The sequence below is a fragment of the Lontra canadensis genome, unplaced genomic scaffold, assembly GCF_010015895.1.
Source record: "Lontra canadensis isolate GAN:19392208 unplaced genomic scaffold, GSC_riverotter_1.0 scaffold99, whole genome shotgun sequence".
NCBI lineage: Eukaryota > Metazoa > Chordata > Mammalia > Carnivora > Mustelidae > Lontra > Lontra canadensis.
This window is the reverse complement of record NW_022631093.1, coordinates 926201-944432: the sequence shown is the minus strand read 5'-3', so window position 1 is coordinate 944432 and position 18232 is coordinate 926201. Positions and strand designations below refer to the sequence as shown.

Sequence of the window (18232 nt, the reverse complement as noted above, 5' to 3'; positions counted from 1 at the left end):
TGAGACACTAAAGACAATGGGTAATCAGAAAGAGGAGAAATCAAATGAGAGGATTTCTACAGCAAGTAACAAAACCTACAGGGAAACTGCTTAACATTAAGGAAATGTATTATCTCAGCTAACAAGGAATGCACAGTGAGGGTGATTTTACATGTGTTATGTAGAGTCCAGTTCTACTTCTTTGCTGTTCTCCTGCCTCTGCCTTCCTTGATATCAGGGCAACACTTTTAGGCTAGTAGCAAAACGGCCACAGCAGTTCCAGATGTCACAGCCAGATAAAACCACTTCTATGGAGAAGAGGGATCAACGCTTTCCTTCTTTCTCAAAATCAAGGAAACCTTTCCCAGAATCCTCTTACAGATTTCCCTTCTATTACTCAGTGGCCAAAACTGGATCTATTCCTAAAATGATTGCAAAGGCAAGAACACCTATCATTAACCAAGATTTGAGTAGATGCTGTTAATTATCACGACCATCATTTTAGTGTTAGCTGAATATTTTAAGAAGACAGGACTTGGAAGATGGTATAATTAGGAAAAGAAATAAAAGAGAAAAATACAATGGCAAAGGAAAGGATGTGCATAACTGAATAAAAAAGTCAAACTGCAATCACACACTAAATACACTGTTAGGCACAAGGAACTTTCCTAAACTGCACTGTTGTCATTCTCTGTAATACAAAAATTAACTTACTATTCAACAGTGAGTAAATGCTAAGAATGGAGGAGGAGGAGTTCTCTTTTTAAGATAGGATTTAGTTAATTATCAGTGGGGACAGTCAGACTCACCACTCCTTGTCAATGGAGTCACCCATTTAGCTATCTGTGGGTTGAGAACATTCCATATTATGCATACAGACGACTGTAGACTCACTATCAATAGAATTTGTTCCTTGAAGGTTTCTTCTCATTTGGGTTCCAGGTTTCGGTCAAACATCCACAAACTTCACAACCAGCCCTGTGTGCAAATGAAAGCATGCAATTAGGAGGCAAAAAAAGCTACGGGGAACAATTCCCTCTTCCCCCATCGATAACTAACTGATCCATAAGGAAACTGAACTTAAATACTGGATTCAATAAGCACCATGTTCAAACTAAGCAACTTGCATTTCAAAAGCTGTAGTGTGATTATTACACAGTTATCACCCTTTCACATCATACATATTATTGTGTCTACAGTGTACCAGGTAAAACTCTTAGCAAAGGTTGCCCACTAGACAGAATCCAACACACATTTGTGTGGTGGACCCAAATTAAGGCTGACCTACACAGAGTATATTAAAGGACAGCTGCCTACCTACATTTATAAATCAGAAGACGACTCTACATGAAAATTAAGATTTCTGACCTCTCTTGGGGGGAAAAAAAAATCAGAAGATCTAGCAATAATGGGCCCACATTCCCACATGGTAACTAACAATCTGGTGGAGCTGATGAGCAGCTAATCCTTTGGATGGGTCACAGGCTTTGCAGTTCCCTGCAGATGTCATCACTCTCTTGCAACACAACTCAATTATCTGTCTGGATCCTGCTGGCATCTGACTTTGCAAATTCTCCTATATTTCTAAAATAGCTCATAGGGAACATATTTTACTGTCAAAGCCAAGCATGTTTTTCTGCCTTGACAATACAATATAGTATAGGGCTAATAACTACATTCACTTTGGAGTCAGCAGGCCCTAGGTTTGAGTTCTAATTCTGAATATAACTTAGCTGTATGACCTCAGGCAGATTTTTTTTTTTTAAGATTTTATTTATTTATTTGACAGACAGAGAACACAAGTAGGCAGAGAAGCAGGCAGAGAGAGAGAGAGAGAGAAGCAGGCTCTGCACTGAGCAGAGAGCCCGATGCGGGGCTCGATCCCAGGACCCTGGGATCATGACCTGAGCCGAAGGCAGAGGCTTTAACCACTGAGCCACCCAGGCGCCCCTCTCAGGCAGATTTTTAACCTAAGATATATTTCTTCATCTACAAGCCTCCTAATAAACATATAAGCACTTAACACAGTCAACAAACAACTGGCCTAAAATCTACCATGTCCAAGCTGAACTTACAATCCCAAATTCAGGCCTTCCTCAGTCTTCTGAATCTTGGTAAGCTGCAATGTGATTCATGCGCATAAGCCTCAAACCTCAAAGTCCTAATCATATACTTTCTTTCATTCTCCCAAAACTAGTACCACAGTACTTGATTCTCTAACATATGTAATTTGAATGAATTTTCAGAATCCCATAAAAATAATAATTCCTCCTTCAGAATCAATTACTTTCCTGAAATTACCTACAAATTCAACTAAGTAATGGTACTCTGAAGTTTCAAGGTTGCATATCATGAGGAATACTAATATTTCATTTTAAGAAAATGAAGACGGCGGGTGCCTGGCTGGCTCAGTAGGTAGAGCACGCAACTGTTGATCTCAGAGTTGTAGGTTCAGGCCCCATGTTGGGTGCAGAGATTACTTAAAAAACTGGGGTGCCTGGGTGGCTCAGTCAACTAAGTGTCTGACAATTTTAGCTCAGGGCATGATCTCTGGGTGAGATCAAGTCCCACATGGGGCTCTCTGCTCCGGGGAGTCTGCTTGAGATTCTTTCCCTCGGCCCCTCCACCTGTGCATGCTCTCTCTCAAAGAAATTATCTTAAAAAAAAAAAAAAAAATGAAGACAAAATACTGGGGGTAATACCTAATTCCTAATTCCTTGCAAGATACTGACCCATTACATTTTGTAAGCTTACATGTTTCTTCCAATCTAAACTAACAATGAACTAGGATGCTATGCTTCATCTGAAAACAAAATTAAGAAAAGAGTTTGAATTTTAAAAATCAACCGTTTCTATAGAACTATTCAAATAACAATCAGAAAATCCACTTTTGGGGGCACCTGCGTGGCTCAGTGGGTTAAGCCTCTGCCTTTGGTTCAGGTCATGATCTCAGAGTCCTGGGATCAAGCCCCATATCAGGTTCTCTGTTCAGCGGGGAGCCTACTTCCCTCTCTCCGCCTGCCTCTCTGCCTACTTGTGATCTCTGTCTGTTAAATAAATAAATAAAATCTTTAAAGAAAAAAAAGTCCACTTTTGGAAATATTACCACTGGAAAATATTAATTACAAATTATCAAATGATGTGTAAAGATGACAAATAAATGGAGAGATACACTACTATGTTCAAAGAGTCAATGATCTTAACATGTCAGTTCTCTCCAACTTGAGCAAAAGATTCCATGTATTTCTAATCAAAATCCCAGCAGTTTTTGTAGAAACTGAGAAGCTGATTCTAAAATTCACATAGAAATGCAAATGAGCTAGATCGGCCAAAACAACTTCAAAGATCATTAATACTGGAAGCCTTATACTACCTGACTTCAAGACTTGTTTAAAAACTGCAAATATCAAGGCACTGTGGTACTGAAGAGAAACAAATAGATTAATAAAACAAAACTGAGAGTCCAGAAATAAACTACATATATACGGTCAATTGATTTTCTGCAAAGTCAGTTCGGTGGTAAAGGGACAGCCTTTTCAACAAATGGAGGTGGAATGCCTGGATGGCCATACATTGTGCCACATATAAAAATTGATTCAAAATCCATCACAGAGCTAAAGTAAAACCTAAAACTGTAAAATTACATGAAGAAAACATAGTAGAAAGTCTTTGTGGTCTTAACGTAGGCAAAAATTTCTTAGATAAAACACAAAAGCATGTTATGTAAAAGACAAAAGTGACAAACAGGACTTCATCAAAATCACTAATATCTGCTATCTGCAAGACACTTAACAAAGTGAAAGACAACCCACATGCTGGGGAAAAAAAAAATAGATGCAAATTTATTATCTGAAAATGACTTGTATCCATAAAGAATACAAGAAAGAAATGTTCAAAACTCATTAAGAAAACCCAATTTTAAAAAGGAACAAATGATCTTAACATACTTACCAATGATGTACCCACAGTAGATAAGCACATGGAAATATACCTTATCATCATCATTTATTAGAAAAATACAAACGTTGGCAAGGATATGGAGCAAGTGGAACTATCATATCCTATTGATGAGAATGTGAAATGGTAAAACCACTTTAGAATATAGTTTGGCAGTTTCTTAAAAAATTAAACACATACTTAACATAAAACCCAGCTATTTCATTCCTAGGTATTTGCCTAACAGAAATGAAAGTCTATGTCCACAGAAGACTGTTTTTAGCACCTTTATTTTTAACACTCAGAAGTGGAAACAACACAATTATCCATCGAGAGGTGGATCAATACACTAAGTATGGCAAAGCCATTCAATACATTACTACTTGTAAGAAAAATAATGAACTATTATACACTATTTAACATGGATATATCTCAAAATAATTGTGCTAGGAAGCCATACCAAGAGTACCTTTTGTAGAATCCATATACACAAAACTCTAGAATCTCTAGGGATAGAAAGCAATTCAGTTGATTGGGAATAGAGGATGGTGGACAAGAAGATCCACAATGGCTGAAAAAAGAACTTTTGGAGGTGCCAGAAATTTTCATTATTTTGAGTGTAGTAGTAATTCCACACGTATAAAAACTTTGAAAATTTATTAAACTGAACACTTAAATGGTGCAGTTCATTTTAAGTTTAAAACAAATTGATTGCATATTAATAACTGGTAGCAAAACGGATTCATATGAAAGGCAAGACCCTTTCAATGTATTAACTATGAAAATCATGGCCATTATCTTTCTTTCTGGAAAATAATTCCACTGAAAACTGTATTATCTCAATGCTAAAGATCAAAACCATAATTACCAATCACAAAAAAAGCATATACCAAAACTGCACTCTTAGCTAACCTCATATAATTTGGCATGTGCAAAAAGAAAATTTAGTGGCATTACTACTCGTTCACATGCAGTCCACAAAGTACCCCAGGCTTTCATTATATTTGGTAGGAATCAGACAAAAAAAAAATTCTCCCTGTCAACCAAAAACATTTTAATATAGGAATTTTATTAGCATTCATCTCAGTATCACTACTACAATGTATTTCACATTCTGCTTAGAATTGATGAAGAAAAGATGAAGTAAGATCCATTTTAATTGTTAACTGCTGGCATGGCTTGGTGCTTTTTACACCTTATTAAATGGCACCTCTACCCCCATCTACCTGTTATTTATACTGATAACAGAAAATTACATTACTTCTTCAGGTGAATTTAATCACTAAATTTTATTTTAGGTAATATCAAAAGTGTGTAAGCCCATCTCTATCCAGAGATATCTATTCTCCAAGCTATCAGTCTCAGTTCCATGACACTGCTATGAAAGAAGGGCTTCATCTTTAGAGAAATGGGTTAACAGCACTACCTTATAATACTTTTAGGGCAGTCACAGAGAAAAATTATGCTAGTTCTGCATCAGCACAAATGACACAACTAGAATGAATGAGCAGAGGCTCTATTTTCCACATATTAGAATACCTTTCTGAGCCACTGTTGCCTCAAAGGGGATGTCCTGCCTAGGACACCTATCATCAGCAGTCAGGATATTACTGGCAGTGATTTGAAAATAGCTGATAGTTGATCTAGACCAACTTTATGATTCCTTGCAACCCTCAAATGCTCTTCTGAATTTAAAAATAAAAATCCATTTTTAAGTCCCCAAATCTCCTGCAATTCAAAAGTCTTATTAAGCCAATCAAATTATAAGAAGCTAAAGCCCTAAGTCTTACAGTAACATTTCTGATTGGTTTCCACTTTTCCTCAACGTATAATGGCTTCAATTATCAGACCTTGACCCTATTAAATTACTCTGATACTGAAAGAAAAATATGTACTATGTATGTGTTCCATCTCCTTGCTCATTTAATTTCAAATGCTAATTCTTTCTTTCTTCCCAAAGAAATATGGACCTGGCAAAAAATAATAAAGATCTATGAGAAACCTAGTTCAATTTCTTCATTTTACACATTCAGAAAGGTAAAGAAATTTGCTCTAAAATTCTTAACTAATCAGTACACTATAATACCTATTAGTACTGCAATAAATCACTACCATTTATTTCCTCAAGTACACTGTAAAGAAAGGCATATAACCATTCAGATACACAATTTAAGTGAAAAGTTATCTGGGCAATAGTATCATAGGCAGTGGTGATACAATTAAAGACTCAAGACATTTTGCTTCTTGGTACTGTTCACTGGTGCTGTTAACATTCCTAGACCCTACAAGTGTAGGATGTGGTAGGGTTACAGAAACGGATAGAAGCGACGGTATATACACGAGTAGCTGTGAATTAGGCAAAACTTTTAAACAGGGAGAATGAATGTTTCAAAACTAATGGAAAAGGCTCCTCAGTGGGGAGCCTGTCCCCTCCACCCCCGCCTGCCTCTCTGCCTACTTGTGGTCTCTGTCAAATAAATAAATAAAATCTTAAAAAAAAAAGAAAAGAAAAGAAAAAGAAAACGGGCCCTGGAGTCAAACTGTCAGAGTGTGAATTCTGGCTCTGCCACTTACTAAATGTGTTGAGTTTAGACAAGTTACTCACCATGCCTCAATCTCCTCAACTATAAAAAGGAAGTAATTCATAAGGCTATTGTGAGGTTTAAATTATGTTAATACATGTAAAATGCCTCAAATGTAGCCTGGCACAAAGTAAGCTTTCAGATAAATGGCAATCAGAAGGGGAATGGGATTTAATACATGATGTAACATGACAAGAGTAATTTTTCTGAGCCAAGTTAAAGGGCATTTTAAAATACAGATGCGCACCCACAGCCAGTGCCGTATAATGTAGTGTTTAAAAGTTTACTTGGATTTTATTTATGTCACTTCACTGTTTCCAAGGCTGACTGCCATGGAGAACTATAGGCAAACTTCCCTGAGATTTGGTTTCATCAACTATAAAGAAACAACAGCTACTTACCTCAGAGGAGTATTTTAAGAATGTATTTAAGATGTATAAAGTGCTTGCTTAGTACAATGCTTGACACATAGTAGCTAAAAACTGACAGTATTTTACTATACTGTATTGAAATAAGCACATTATAACTACAGTGACCATTTGTTATTTGCTAATGATAGCTCCAGTTTATGCAAGTTTTCACAATGTGATTACTCAGAAGTCATTCCCCTACCTCAGTATGTCCCAGTTTAGATAAAACATGTTCTCAATATGTCCTAGTTTTAGATGATAAATTATATGGTTGCCCTAATTTGTAACTGAAATACTTTCAGGATTTTCCATCTATTTAGTTCTTCTCAAATGTTCTCTTATCTCTCTCTTTTTTTAAAGATTTTATTTATTTGACAGATCACAAGTAGGCAGAGAATGAGGCAGAGAGAGAGATGGGGAAGCAGGCTCCCTGCTGAGCCCAACATAGGGCTCAATCCCAGGACCCTGGGATCTTGACCTGAACTGAAGACAGAGGCTTTAACCCACTGAGCCACCCAGGTGCCCCTCTTAGCTCTTTTTAATGGCATTACCTCTTTGCTCTCCAACTCACCATCCCCATTTTGCACACACACTGGCAGACACACACACACACACACACACACACACACACACAGAGTCTCTGGCCCTCGCTCTCCTTATCTCTTTATCCAGGTGCTTGGTAACCTCCAGGCCTCTTTGTTGCCCTATACTCCGCAACAATGTCATATTTTTTCCAAGCCTAATCTGTCTCAAATTCCTATCTGTTCCTTCAGTCTGAATTCCAGAAAAAAAACCTACTGACCTAGAAATATCACCACCACCAATTAATATGTTAGCTGTCTTTAGGAATATCTACATTTTAACAGGTTAACTCCTTGAGAAACAATGCCTTACCCCAATGTAGAGAACCTCTAGTAACATGAATTTCAGACACTGACAGCTGACTAAGGGAGATATTTTAGGAATCATTTTTCATTTCTCCAATCAAAGGATTAGGTGGGTTTCTACTAAATAAATAAATTGGAGCAGCCCTGATTTCTTTCTTTTTGCTGGTTCCCAATTAATCCAATCAGAAACACCAAAGGTGTTTAGCTCAAATGTAATAAGGTCACAGTTCTTTAAGAGTTTCAGCCTGTGCCTTCCTCTTTCACTGTACAAATGCTCTTCTAAGTTATTTGAGCTCACTCTCCTGAGTTCAATTACCATGTGTATACTGATGACAGCCAAACCTACTTTCCCAGCAAAGCTCTATCCAAGGTTCTCCAGCCTAGATGTCTTTCAGTTCAACCTCACATAACCAAAGGCACCTAGTACACCTCACCCCCATGTGCTACTCTGTCTCAAGCTTAACTGAACCCCACTTCTTCCCCAGCACTCCTCTATCCCAATCCCATTCATATGATTTTTTTTTTTAAGGTTTTATTTATTTGACAGAGAGAGAGAGCACAAGCAGGGAGAGCTGCAGAGAGAGGGAGAAGCAGGCTCCCTACTTAGCAGGAAGCCCAATGTGGGGTTTGATCCCAGGACCCTGGGATTATGACCTGAGCAGAAGGAAGACATTTAACCAACTGGGCCACCCAGGTGTCCCCCCCGCCCCATTCAAATGATTTTCATTAAATTCTCCCATCTACCCAGTTTCACAAACCAAATCCTTGACTCCTACCTTTCCATCACTCCCAGCTATAGCCAAACAACAATGGAATTCCCTGAACTATTTTTCCAGTCTGTTTCTTTCCAACCTAAGAGCCACTGGTCAAGGTCTGAGTGCCACCATTATATCTAAAAAATACCATTATAACTGTTAACCAATCTCCAGGCACATCTCAGCCCCTCCAATTCACTGGCATTTGGGACAGAATGATCCCTCTAAAATGAATGGCTGGTGGTGTTTTTTATTTTTTACTTAAAACTGCCATTAATGATTCACTATTATCCTCAGGAACAGTTCAGTTAATACAATTTCTAAGGGTCTTTATGACATGGTCCCCCGTTTCCCTTTAACATCATTTACTTCCTTTTCCACTCAATGCCCCATAACTGTGCCATCCAACCATTTTCAATTTCGTTGTGTTCCACGAAACACCAGGTTCTCTCTGTTGTGACTACAGGCCATCACACTTGCTGTCCATCTCTTGCCTGGCATACCCTTCAGAACTTGGTATGGTCATCACTTCCTTCAGGAAGCTTTCCTCAACCCCCAAATCTGTATTAGGTGCTCCTACAGTGTATCAGGCACCTTCCCTTTAGGGCACTTATACTAAAGAAGTTATCAATCCTGCTTATACCTCCACATCATGAAAAGGAACTTAGGTCAATAATTTCAGATTCACAAGTTCATGAATATGGCACCCTGTCTTGGGTACTGTATCTTAAGAGACATTTTTGTTAACCAGAACACATCCAGAAAAAGAAAAACAAAGCTGGAGGCATCGCAATCCCAGATTTTAAGATATATTACTATGTTGTAGTAGTCAAAATAGTATGGTACTGACACCAACACTGACACACACAGACCAATGGAACAGAATACAGAGCCCAGAAACAAACCCACACCTATATGGTCAATTAATCTATGAGAAAGGAAGCAAGAATATACAATGGGGGAAAGATGGCCTCTTCAATAAATGGTGCTGGGAAAATGTGACAGCTATGTGTTAAAAAAATGAAAGTGAACCACCTTCTTACACTATACCCAAAGTAAACTCAAAATGGATTAAAGCAATGAATTCATAAAAATCCTAAAAGAGAACACAAGCAGTAGTTTCTCTAACATCAGCCCTAACAACATTTTTTAAGATATGTTTCCTCAGGCAATGGAAACAAAAGCAAAAATAAACTACTGGGACTTTATCAAAATAAAAAGCTTTTGGGGTGCCTAGGTGGCTCAGTGGGTTAAAGCCTCTGCCTTCAGCTCAGGTCATGATCCCAGTGTCCTGGGATCGAGCCCCACATCGGGCTCTCTGCTCCGCGGGGAGCCTGCTTCCTCCTCTCTCTCTCTGCCTGCCTCTCTCTGCCTACTTGTGATCTCTGTCTGTCAAATGAATAAATAAAATCTTAAAAAAATAAATAAATAAAAATAAAAAAAATAAAAAGTAAAAAGCTTTTGCACAGCAAAGGAAACCACCAACAAAACAAAAAGACCAACTACTGAATGGGTGAAGATATTCACACACTCTCCACAAAAAAAAAAAAAAAAAAAAAAGATTGTGCCATTTGCAACAACATGGATGGACCCAGGGGATATTATGCTAAGTAAAAATAAATCAGATTGCGAAAGACAGACCCCATATGATTTCACTCATGTGGAATATATAAAAACAAATGAGTAAACGAACAAAAAGCAGAATTAGACCTATAAATACAGAGAACAAACTGATGGTTGTTGTCAGAGGGGAGGCAAGGTAACTGGGGCGGGGGTAGGTCAAGTTGGTGAAGAGGAGTGGGTGATACAGGGATACAGTCATGGTATGAGTAAGTCACAGAAATAAAAGCATAGCGTTTAGAATATGGTCAACAATATTGTAATAGTATCATATGGTGACAGACAGTAGCTAAAGTTGTGGTAAGTACACCATAACACATAAAGAAGGTGAACCACTTTGCTGTACATGTCAAACCAGTGTTAATGCTGTACGTCAACTATACTCAAATTTTTAAAAAAATTAAAAATTAGAAAAGGAATATATCCAGAGAAGAGCTGAATGGTGAGGAGTCTGAAAAAGATGTCAGGTAAGAGTTAAGGGAACTAGAGATTTAGCTCAGCAAAAAAACAGAGATAAGACAGCCTTCAAGTATGTGTAGGCCAAAGCATTCAGCATGAGAAAGAGGAAGCATTACTGTGGGTTATCAAAGAGGATGGAACCAAAGCCATTATGCATAAGTTTCAGAAAGGCAATTTTTTATTTAAAAAAAGAACCATATTAAGTATAACTGCCCGCCAAAAGATACTGGACTAGATAGAGAAGTAATGAATTCATACTCCCTAAATTTTTAAAAAATAAGGAATACTAAAAAGATCCCTACATTTGATGGTTTTAAGGAGAGCACTTGTTCAGATGAGCACTGGGTGTGATATGTAAGTCATTAGTCACTAAATTCTACTCTTGAAACCAGTATTACACTATATGTTAACTGAAATTTAAATAAAAACTTAAAACAAAAAAAAATTTAAAAAGATTGTGGAACATAAAGAATAACATGGAGGACAGTAGGAAAAGGAAAGGAAAGTGAATTGGGGGAAGTGGAGAAAGGGAGACAACCATGAGAGACTGTGGACTCTGAGAAACAAACTGAGGGTTTTAGAGGGAAGGGGATTGGGGGTCTCGGTGAGCCTGGTGGTGGGTATTATGGAGTACTGGGTGTGGTACATAAACAATGAATTTTGGAACAATGAAAATTTTTTAAAAATAAAAAAATTTAAAGAAAAGATGCTCACGTTTGAGAGAACATCAGACTAAGCAATTACTGACAGACCAAATAAATTCTAACATTCTGAATTTATAAAATTTATATAAACTAGTAAATTTTATACAAAATTTATTAAAAAACACATGAATTTATAAAAGTATTTTAACTATGACTTGGTGGCAGCTGAATTAAAACATATTACCATAGCCTACTCTATTAAGAACATGTCTGAAGGGGTGTCTGGGTGGCTCAGTGGATTAAAGCCTCTGCCTTTGGCTCAGGTCATGATCCCAGGGGTCCTGGGATCAAGCCCTGCATCGGTCTCTCTGCTCAACAGAGAGCCTACTTCCACACACGCCCCCGCCCCGGCCCCCACCTGCCTGTCAAATAAATCTGTCAAATACATAAATCTGCCAAATAAATAAATAAAATCTTAAAAAAAAAACACCAAAATGTCTTAAGATATAAGATTTAACTGTATCACAAAGAAATCAGAGGAATCACTCATTAAAAAAGCTGAATACATATTTTTCCTCTATTAATGAACATTTCAGAGAGGAAAAAAAGCACATTAAGTAAGACTGCAAATAAGGAGAGTTTTCTTTTTTTATTTGATCCTGAGTGGGGGGTGGGGGGAAGAAAATCTAAATGACAATTGGTCAGTTTATTCAGACAGGATGCTTATTTCTCAAAGGATAAAAAAGTATCAAAAAGGCTTAGGGAATAATCTTTAAAGAGACTTTGTAGACTACCAAATACTTGGCTTTTGATTTATACAAGAGGAAGAGAGAAAGGGGACAAATAATTTTTAAAGTTTTCCTAATGTTTTATAGAATTCAATGGTCATGGAAGGGGGCTCAATACTCTGTCCTCTCTGCTGCCATATTTAGTTATATCTTCAGGTCACACTGATCTGGAAAAAGCCACTTTTACATGAGTGAGAACAAACACGCAAGAAAATAGGAGGTCTTTATCTTCATGGTATAACTTTATTAATAAACACGAAGTCTGAATTAGTCATTCAGTTTTATCTCTAACTCTCTACTATTTATAATCCCCATACTTTTACTTTACAATACTGAGAAAAAAATACTCCATTCTCATTAAAACATAACTTTTATTTAAGATTTTATTTATTTATTTGACAGTCAGAGATCACAAGTAGGCAGAGAGGCAGGCAGAGAGAGAGGAGGGAGCAGGCTCCCTGCTGAGCAGAGAGCCCGATTCGATGGGGGCTTGATTCCAGGACGCTGGGATCATGACCTGAGCCAAAGGCAGAGGCTTTAACCCACTTAGCCACCCAGGCACCCCAAAACATAACTTTTAATAAACAAACTTCACTCTTAAGTTTGATTTGATTCAGAGATGGGATCTTTTCTCCTTATAGAGTCTTTAAAAATAAATTTAAATAAATTTAAAAATAAATTTGTGAAACATTATCTTTCCATACAACTTTACAAAACACTTTTGTAGATATGGAAGGCTGTAACAGTAAAGAGACAAGCCTCTATTTGGGGTTGAATTGTATCCATTTCCCTCCACTGCCCCCTCCCAAGAAAAGACATGTTCAAGTCCTAACCCCCACTACCTCTGAATATGACCTTATGTGGAAATAGGGCTGTTGCAGATGTAATCAGTCAAAATGAAGTCATACTGTAGTAGGGTGGGCCCCTAATCCACTATAGGCATCTTTATAAGAAAGCAGCCTTGGGAAGATAAAAACAGGGAAAATGCTATGTGATAAGGAAGACAGAGATTGTGAAGTCATGCAGCCGCAAGCTCGGAATGCCAAAGATCGCCTGTAAACCACCAGAAACTAGGAAGAGGCAAGGAAGGATTCCCCTTCTGAGGGAGCCTGGGCCTGATGATGCCTTAATTTTGGATTTCTAGGCTCCAGAATGATGAGATAACAAATTTCAGTTGATGGTACCTCACTGTGGCAGGCCAAGGAAATGAATACCTTCCATTTGATTAGAAGAGGGAAAAAAAAAAAAAAAAAGAAAGAAAGAAAAAAGAAAAGAAACAAACATCACATGAATCTAAATGTTACCATCGTGAGTGCTACAATCCATCATCCAATGAAAACAGTACTGGCATCGCTTTGCAACTATAACTGCCAACAACAAGGTCTCCAGCTCAATACAATTTTGAGTCTATATTTCTATTAACTATCAATTTATTCACTATCTAGGCTAGACTGCTATCTAGGCCATTGGGTATTATAAATACGCATATTTTTTTCCATCACTTTCTAATTAGGCAAACAGTCCTTGCATTCTTTACATGTTATGTACTCATTTTGACTAAGTAATATAAATACAAAATAAATGCAATGTGAATTTTTTTCAATGAATTCAAAGTTTTTTGGTTTGGGGTTCTTTTCAATATTTTAAATTCGGTATAGTTAACATATAATGTTTTATTAGTTTTATGTGTATAATATAATGACTCAACAATTCTATACATAATTGACTGCTTTCCACTGTAAGTCCCCTATACCTATTTTATCTACCCCCTCCCTTACCTCCCCTCTGGTAACCATCAGTTTGTTCTCCAAAGTTAATTGTCTGTTTTTTGGTTTGTCTCTTTTGTTTATTTGCTTTTCTTAAATTCAACATGAGTGAAATCATACGGTATTTGTCTTTGTCCCAGTGATTTATTTCACTTAGCATAATACTCTAGCTCCATCCACACTGCTGCAAATGGCAAGACTTCATTCTTCTTTATAGCTGAGTAATATTCCATTGGGTATACACACCACATCACTTTCACATTCATCTATCCACGGACACTTGGGTGGAATTTGAACTATTACATCCTCAGTCTGTCTACCAATCACCCTGTTCTCCCAAGATAAGCACTATTAACATTTTCTTATGTATCCTTGCAATGATATTCCATACATTTATAAAATTACATATATAAAATATACAAATTTTTGTGGTAGCATAATGGTAGCATACTCCATTTATCATTCCATACCTAATTTTTATTACTTCCTATATTTGAAATGATTCTTACAGGTATGACTTTTTTTTTTTTTTTTAAGATTTTTTTATTTGAGGGACGCCTACGTGGCTCAGTGGGTTAAAGCCTCTGCCTTCGGCCTAGGTCATGATCCCAGGGTCCTGGGATCGAGCCCCGCATCAGGCTCTCTGCTCAGCAGGGAGCCTGCTTCCTCCTCTCTCTCTGCCTGCCTCTCTGCCTACTTGTGATCTCTGTCAGGTAAATAAATAAAATCTTAAAAAAAAAAAAAGATTTTTTTATTTGAGAGAGCGAGCGAACGAGTGCACACACATGCACACCACACACATGAGTGGGGGTGAGGGGCAGAGGAAGACAGAGAAGCAGGCTTCCCACTGAGCAGGGAGCTTGATGTGGGACTGGTTCCAGGACCCTAGGATCATGACTAAGCCAAAGGGAGAAGCTTAACCAAATGAGCCACCCAGGTGCCCTGACTTATATTTTTATTTGCTATACAGTATTCCACTATATAGATATATCATAATATATTTAACTAATCCTCTGTAGATGGATATTTAGGCTGCTGCCAATATTTGTCTTTATCAAAAATGATGCTCTAACAGACGTCTTTTTATAGTCTTGTCACTGAGCCTTTCTTTTGCCATCCTATTTGTAACTGCAATCACCTGTTCCCTACCTTGACGGTCCCTGCCTTGATCCCATGTTTTATTTTTCCTCATGGCACTTCAAGTTATCTGGCATTCTATATATCTCATTCATTCACTGCTTGTCTTCACCAACTAGAAAGTAAGCTCCATGAAGACAACAATTTTAGTTTGCAACGAACTACTACCTAAGTTCCTGGCACACAGCTAGTGCTAAGTATTTACTGAATAACTCAATGTTTTTATAAAATTCCACAAAAGAAAACCATACATGATAATGAAAAGGGACAACACATCTTCCCTTTAAGGCAAAATAATGGTTTCCGAACTGATCAGTAATTTGTCCTTTTTGTCCTGTATTAATTAGCTATATTATGTGAAATGAGTTTGCTACATTTAATTTAATCTAGATTTTGATATACGCTGTGAACACAGTAATGTCTCCAATTATTTCAGCCTATTTGCCCAAAGATAAGGCTAATATTGAGACTTTTCTGAATATTAAAGGACAAGTCTCTGCATCTTTTATGTAGTGGCCGTCCCACAATAACAGTAACCATTAACATGAAATTTCTTCTACCAGCTGTACATTTTCAATCACCAGAAGAGTGACTCAGTGTGGTATTATTTCTGGTAAATGCAGAGGGTGCTGAAATATCAACTTATTTTGAGAAAGTCAATACATATTTAATTTGTCCCAACTGCCTTTCTAAGGACTTAAGATGTGGTAAACTGCGTCATTCTCTTGCACAGCACTCAGTACGCATTTCAATTAGGCCCTGGCACACCAGGGCCTCAAAGTAGCCCTTGACAAATTGCTCACTGGGAGGGAGTGAAGAGGGTATATACTTTATAGAAAAGATAAAGAACAGGGGTGCCTAGGTGGTTCAGTCAGTTCAGTGTCTGCCTTTGGCTCAGGTCATGATCCTGGGGTCCTAGGTTCAAACCCCACCTTAGGCTCCCTGATCAGTGCAGAGTCTGCTTCTCCCTCTCCAGTTTCCCCTGCCTCTGCTCTCTCTGTCAAATCAATAAAAGCCTTAAAAAAGAAAAAGAAGTTCTCATTTTTATATTAAAATTTAACAAATCTAAATAATATGCTATAAAAATATCTTTGGTCAACCATTCAGATTTCCAATTAACAACTATACATAGTATTACTCAGGATGAAGATCTCCATCTTAAAACAGTTTAGTAATCAATACAGATAGTCCCTGGCTTAAGGATATTTAACATTTACCATGGTGAGAAAACTACATACACTCAATAAAAAACAGTACTTCATAAATTCCAAATTGTGTTATTTTCTTGGGCTAGTGATATAGAGCACAATATTTTCTTATGATGCTGGGCAGCAATGGTGAGCCACAGCTCCCAGTCAGCCATACTATCTTGAAGGTAAATGACATAAACTTACAACCATTCCGTTTTTCATTTTCGGCATTCAATAAATTACATGAGATATTCCACACTTTATTGACCAATTGTAGGCTACTGCAAGTGTTCGGAGAACATGTAAGGTAATAAGCTAATGGATGATGTTTGGTAGGTGCATCAAATGCCTTTTAGGTTCTGGATAGTCTCAACGTACAATATAACCAACCCCATTCTAAGTTGAGGAAGATCTATACGTTATTCCAAGAAAACACAAAAGCCAATTTCCTAACAATTTCAATTCCACCCACTCCTGTGTATGTACAACCTGTCTGTTACCAAGAGCCAAATAAGCTCTAAACTTAGCAAAGGAATCATCAGGAAGGTTTATGGGTACTAGGTCATGTTTATTACAACACCACTTTGAAAGGTTTCTCTAAACTTAAAAGAGGGAAAATATATGAAATTTGCAAGATAACTTAGATGTAAATGAGAATCTTGAACTTTTACATGTATTTTTAAAATTGTATTTCTGAAACAGGTAAGATTCTGTATTAAAAAAAAAAAAAAAAAAACTACGGGGGGCACCTGGGTGGCTCAGTGGTTTAAGCCTCTGCCTTCGGCTCAGGTCATGATCCCGGGGTCCTGGGATTGAGCCCCGCATCGGGCTCTCTGCTCAGCAGGGAGCCTGTTTCCCTTCCTCTCTCTCTGCTGGCCTCTCTGCCTGCTTGTGATCTCTCTCTCTGTCAAATAAATAAATAAAAATCTTAAAAAAACACTACGGCCCACAAACAATAAATCTGAGGTTGCCCAATGCAGGGTTTAATCTCACAACTCTCGGTTCATGACTGGAACCAAATTCAAGAGTGGGATACTCAACCAACAGAGCCACCCAGGCTCCCCAGAGATTTACTTTTCTAATGACAAAAAGTACAGTAGTCTTCCCCTTATTCCTGGTTTTAGTTACCCATCTTCAACCACAGTCACAAGGACATGATCCTCCTATTGAAATATAATCAGGTCAAGAGTAGCCTAACATTGCCTTACAATGCCTGTGTAGATCACCTCACTTCAACTCATCACAGAGGCATTTTTTTCATCTCACATCATCACAAGAAGGAGGACTATAGTACAGTGAGCTGTATCAAGATAGGGGCGCCTGGCTGGCTCACTTGGAAGAGCATATGACTCTTGATCTTTTTTTTTTTTTAAAAGGTTTTATTTATTTGACAGAGATAGATCACAAGTAGGCAGAGAGGCAGGCAGAGAGAGAGAGAGAGGGAAGCAGGCTCCCTGCTGAGCAGAGAGCCCGATGCAGGACTCGATCCCAGGACCCCGAGATCATGACCTGAGCCGAAGGCAGCGGCTTAACCCACTGAGCCACCAAGGTGCCCCTGACTCTTGATCTTGAGGAGGTGAGTTCAAACCCCAAACTGGATATAGAAGATTACTTTAAAAAAATCAATGAAAGCAGGCACCTGTGTGGCTCAGTTGGTTAAAGGATCTGACTCTTGGTTCCGGCTCAGGTCATGCTCTCAGGGTCAGGGGATCCAGCCCAGTCTCTGGCTGCATGCTCAGTGTGGAGTCTGCTTATCCCTCTCCCGCTGCTCCTCCCCCTGCTGTATTTATTTCAGTAAATAAACTTTTTTTTTTTTTTAAATAAAGATTTTATTCAATTGACACAAAGAGAGAGACAGAGAGAGCCCAAGCAGCTGGAGCGGCAGGCAGGCAGGCAGAGAGAGAGAGAGAGAGAGAGAGAGAGAGAGAGAAGCAGGCTCCCCAGAGCAAGGAGCCCGATGTGGAACTAGATCCCAGGACCCCGGGGTCATGACCTGAGCTGAAGGAGACGCCTAACCACCTGAGCCACCCAGGCACCCCTCAATAAATAAAATCTTTAAAATAAATAAATGAACTTTTT

At 38.1% G+C, this 18232-nt stretch overlaps 1 protein-coding gene across 5 annotated transcripts in view; it reads right to left on the bottom strand.

The window, feature by feature from the left end:
- The window catches only part of CDC42SE2 (CDC42 small effector 2), a 115423-nt gene that overhangs the window by 73625 nt on the left and 23566 nt on the right, over positions 1–18232 (bottom strand). For 3 of the 5 annotated variants that reach the window (XM_032837715.1, XM_032837711.1, XM_032837714.1), the window contains exon 2: positions 789–957. The exons of 1 other annotated variant lie outside the window; for it this stretch is intronic. The gene's annotated coding sequence lies outside the window, so the exon portion shown is untranslated. The remainder of the gene's footprint in view (positions 1–788; positions 958–18232) is intronic. One more of the 5 variants, XM_032837712.1, reaches the window with a different exon arrangement.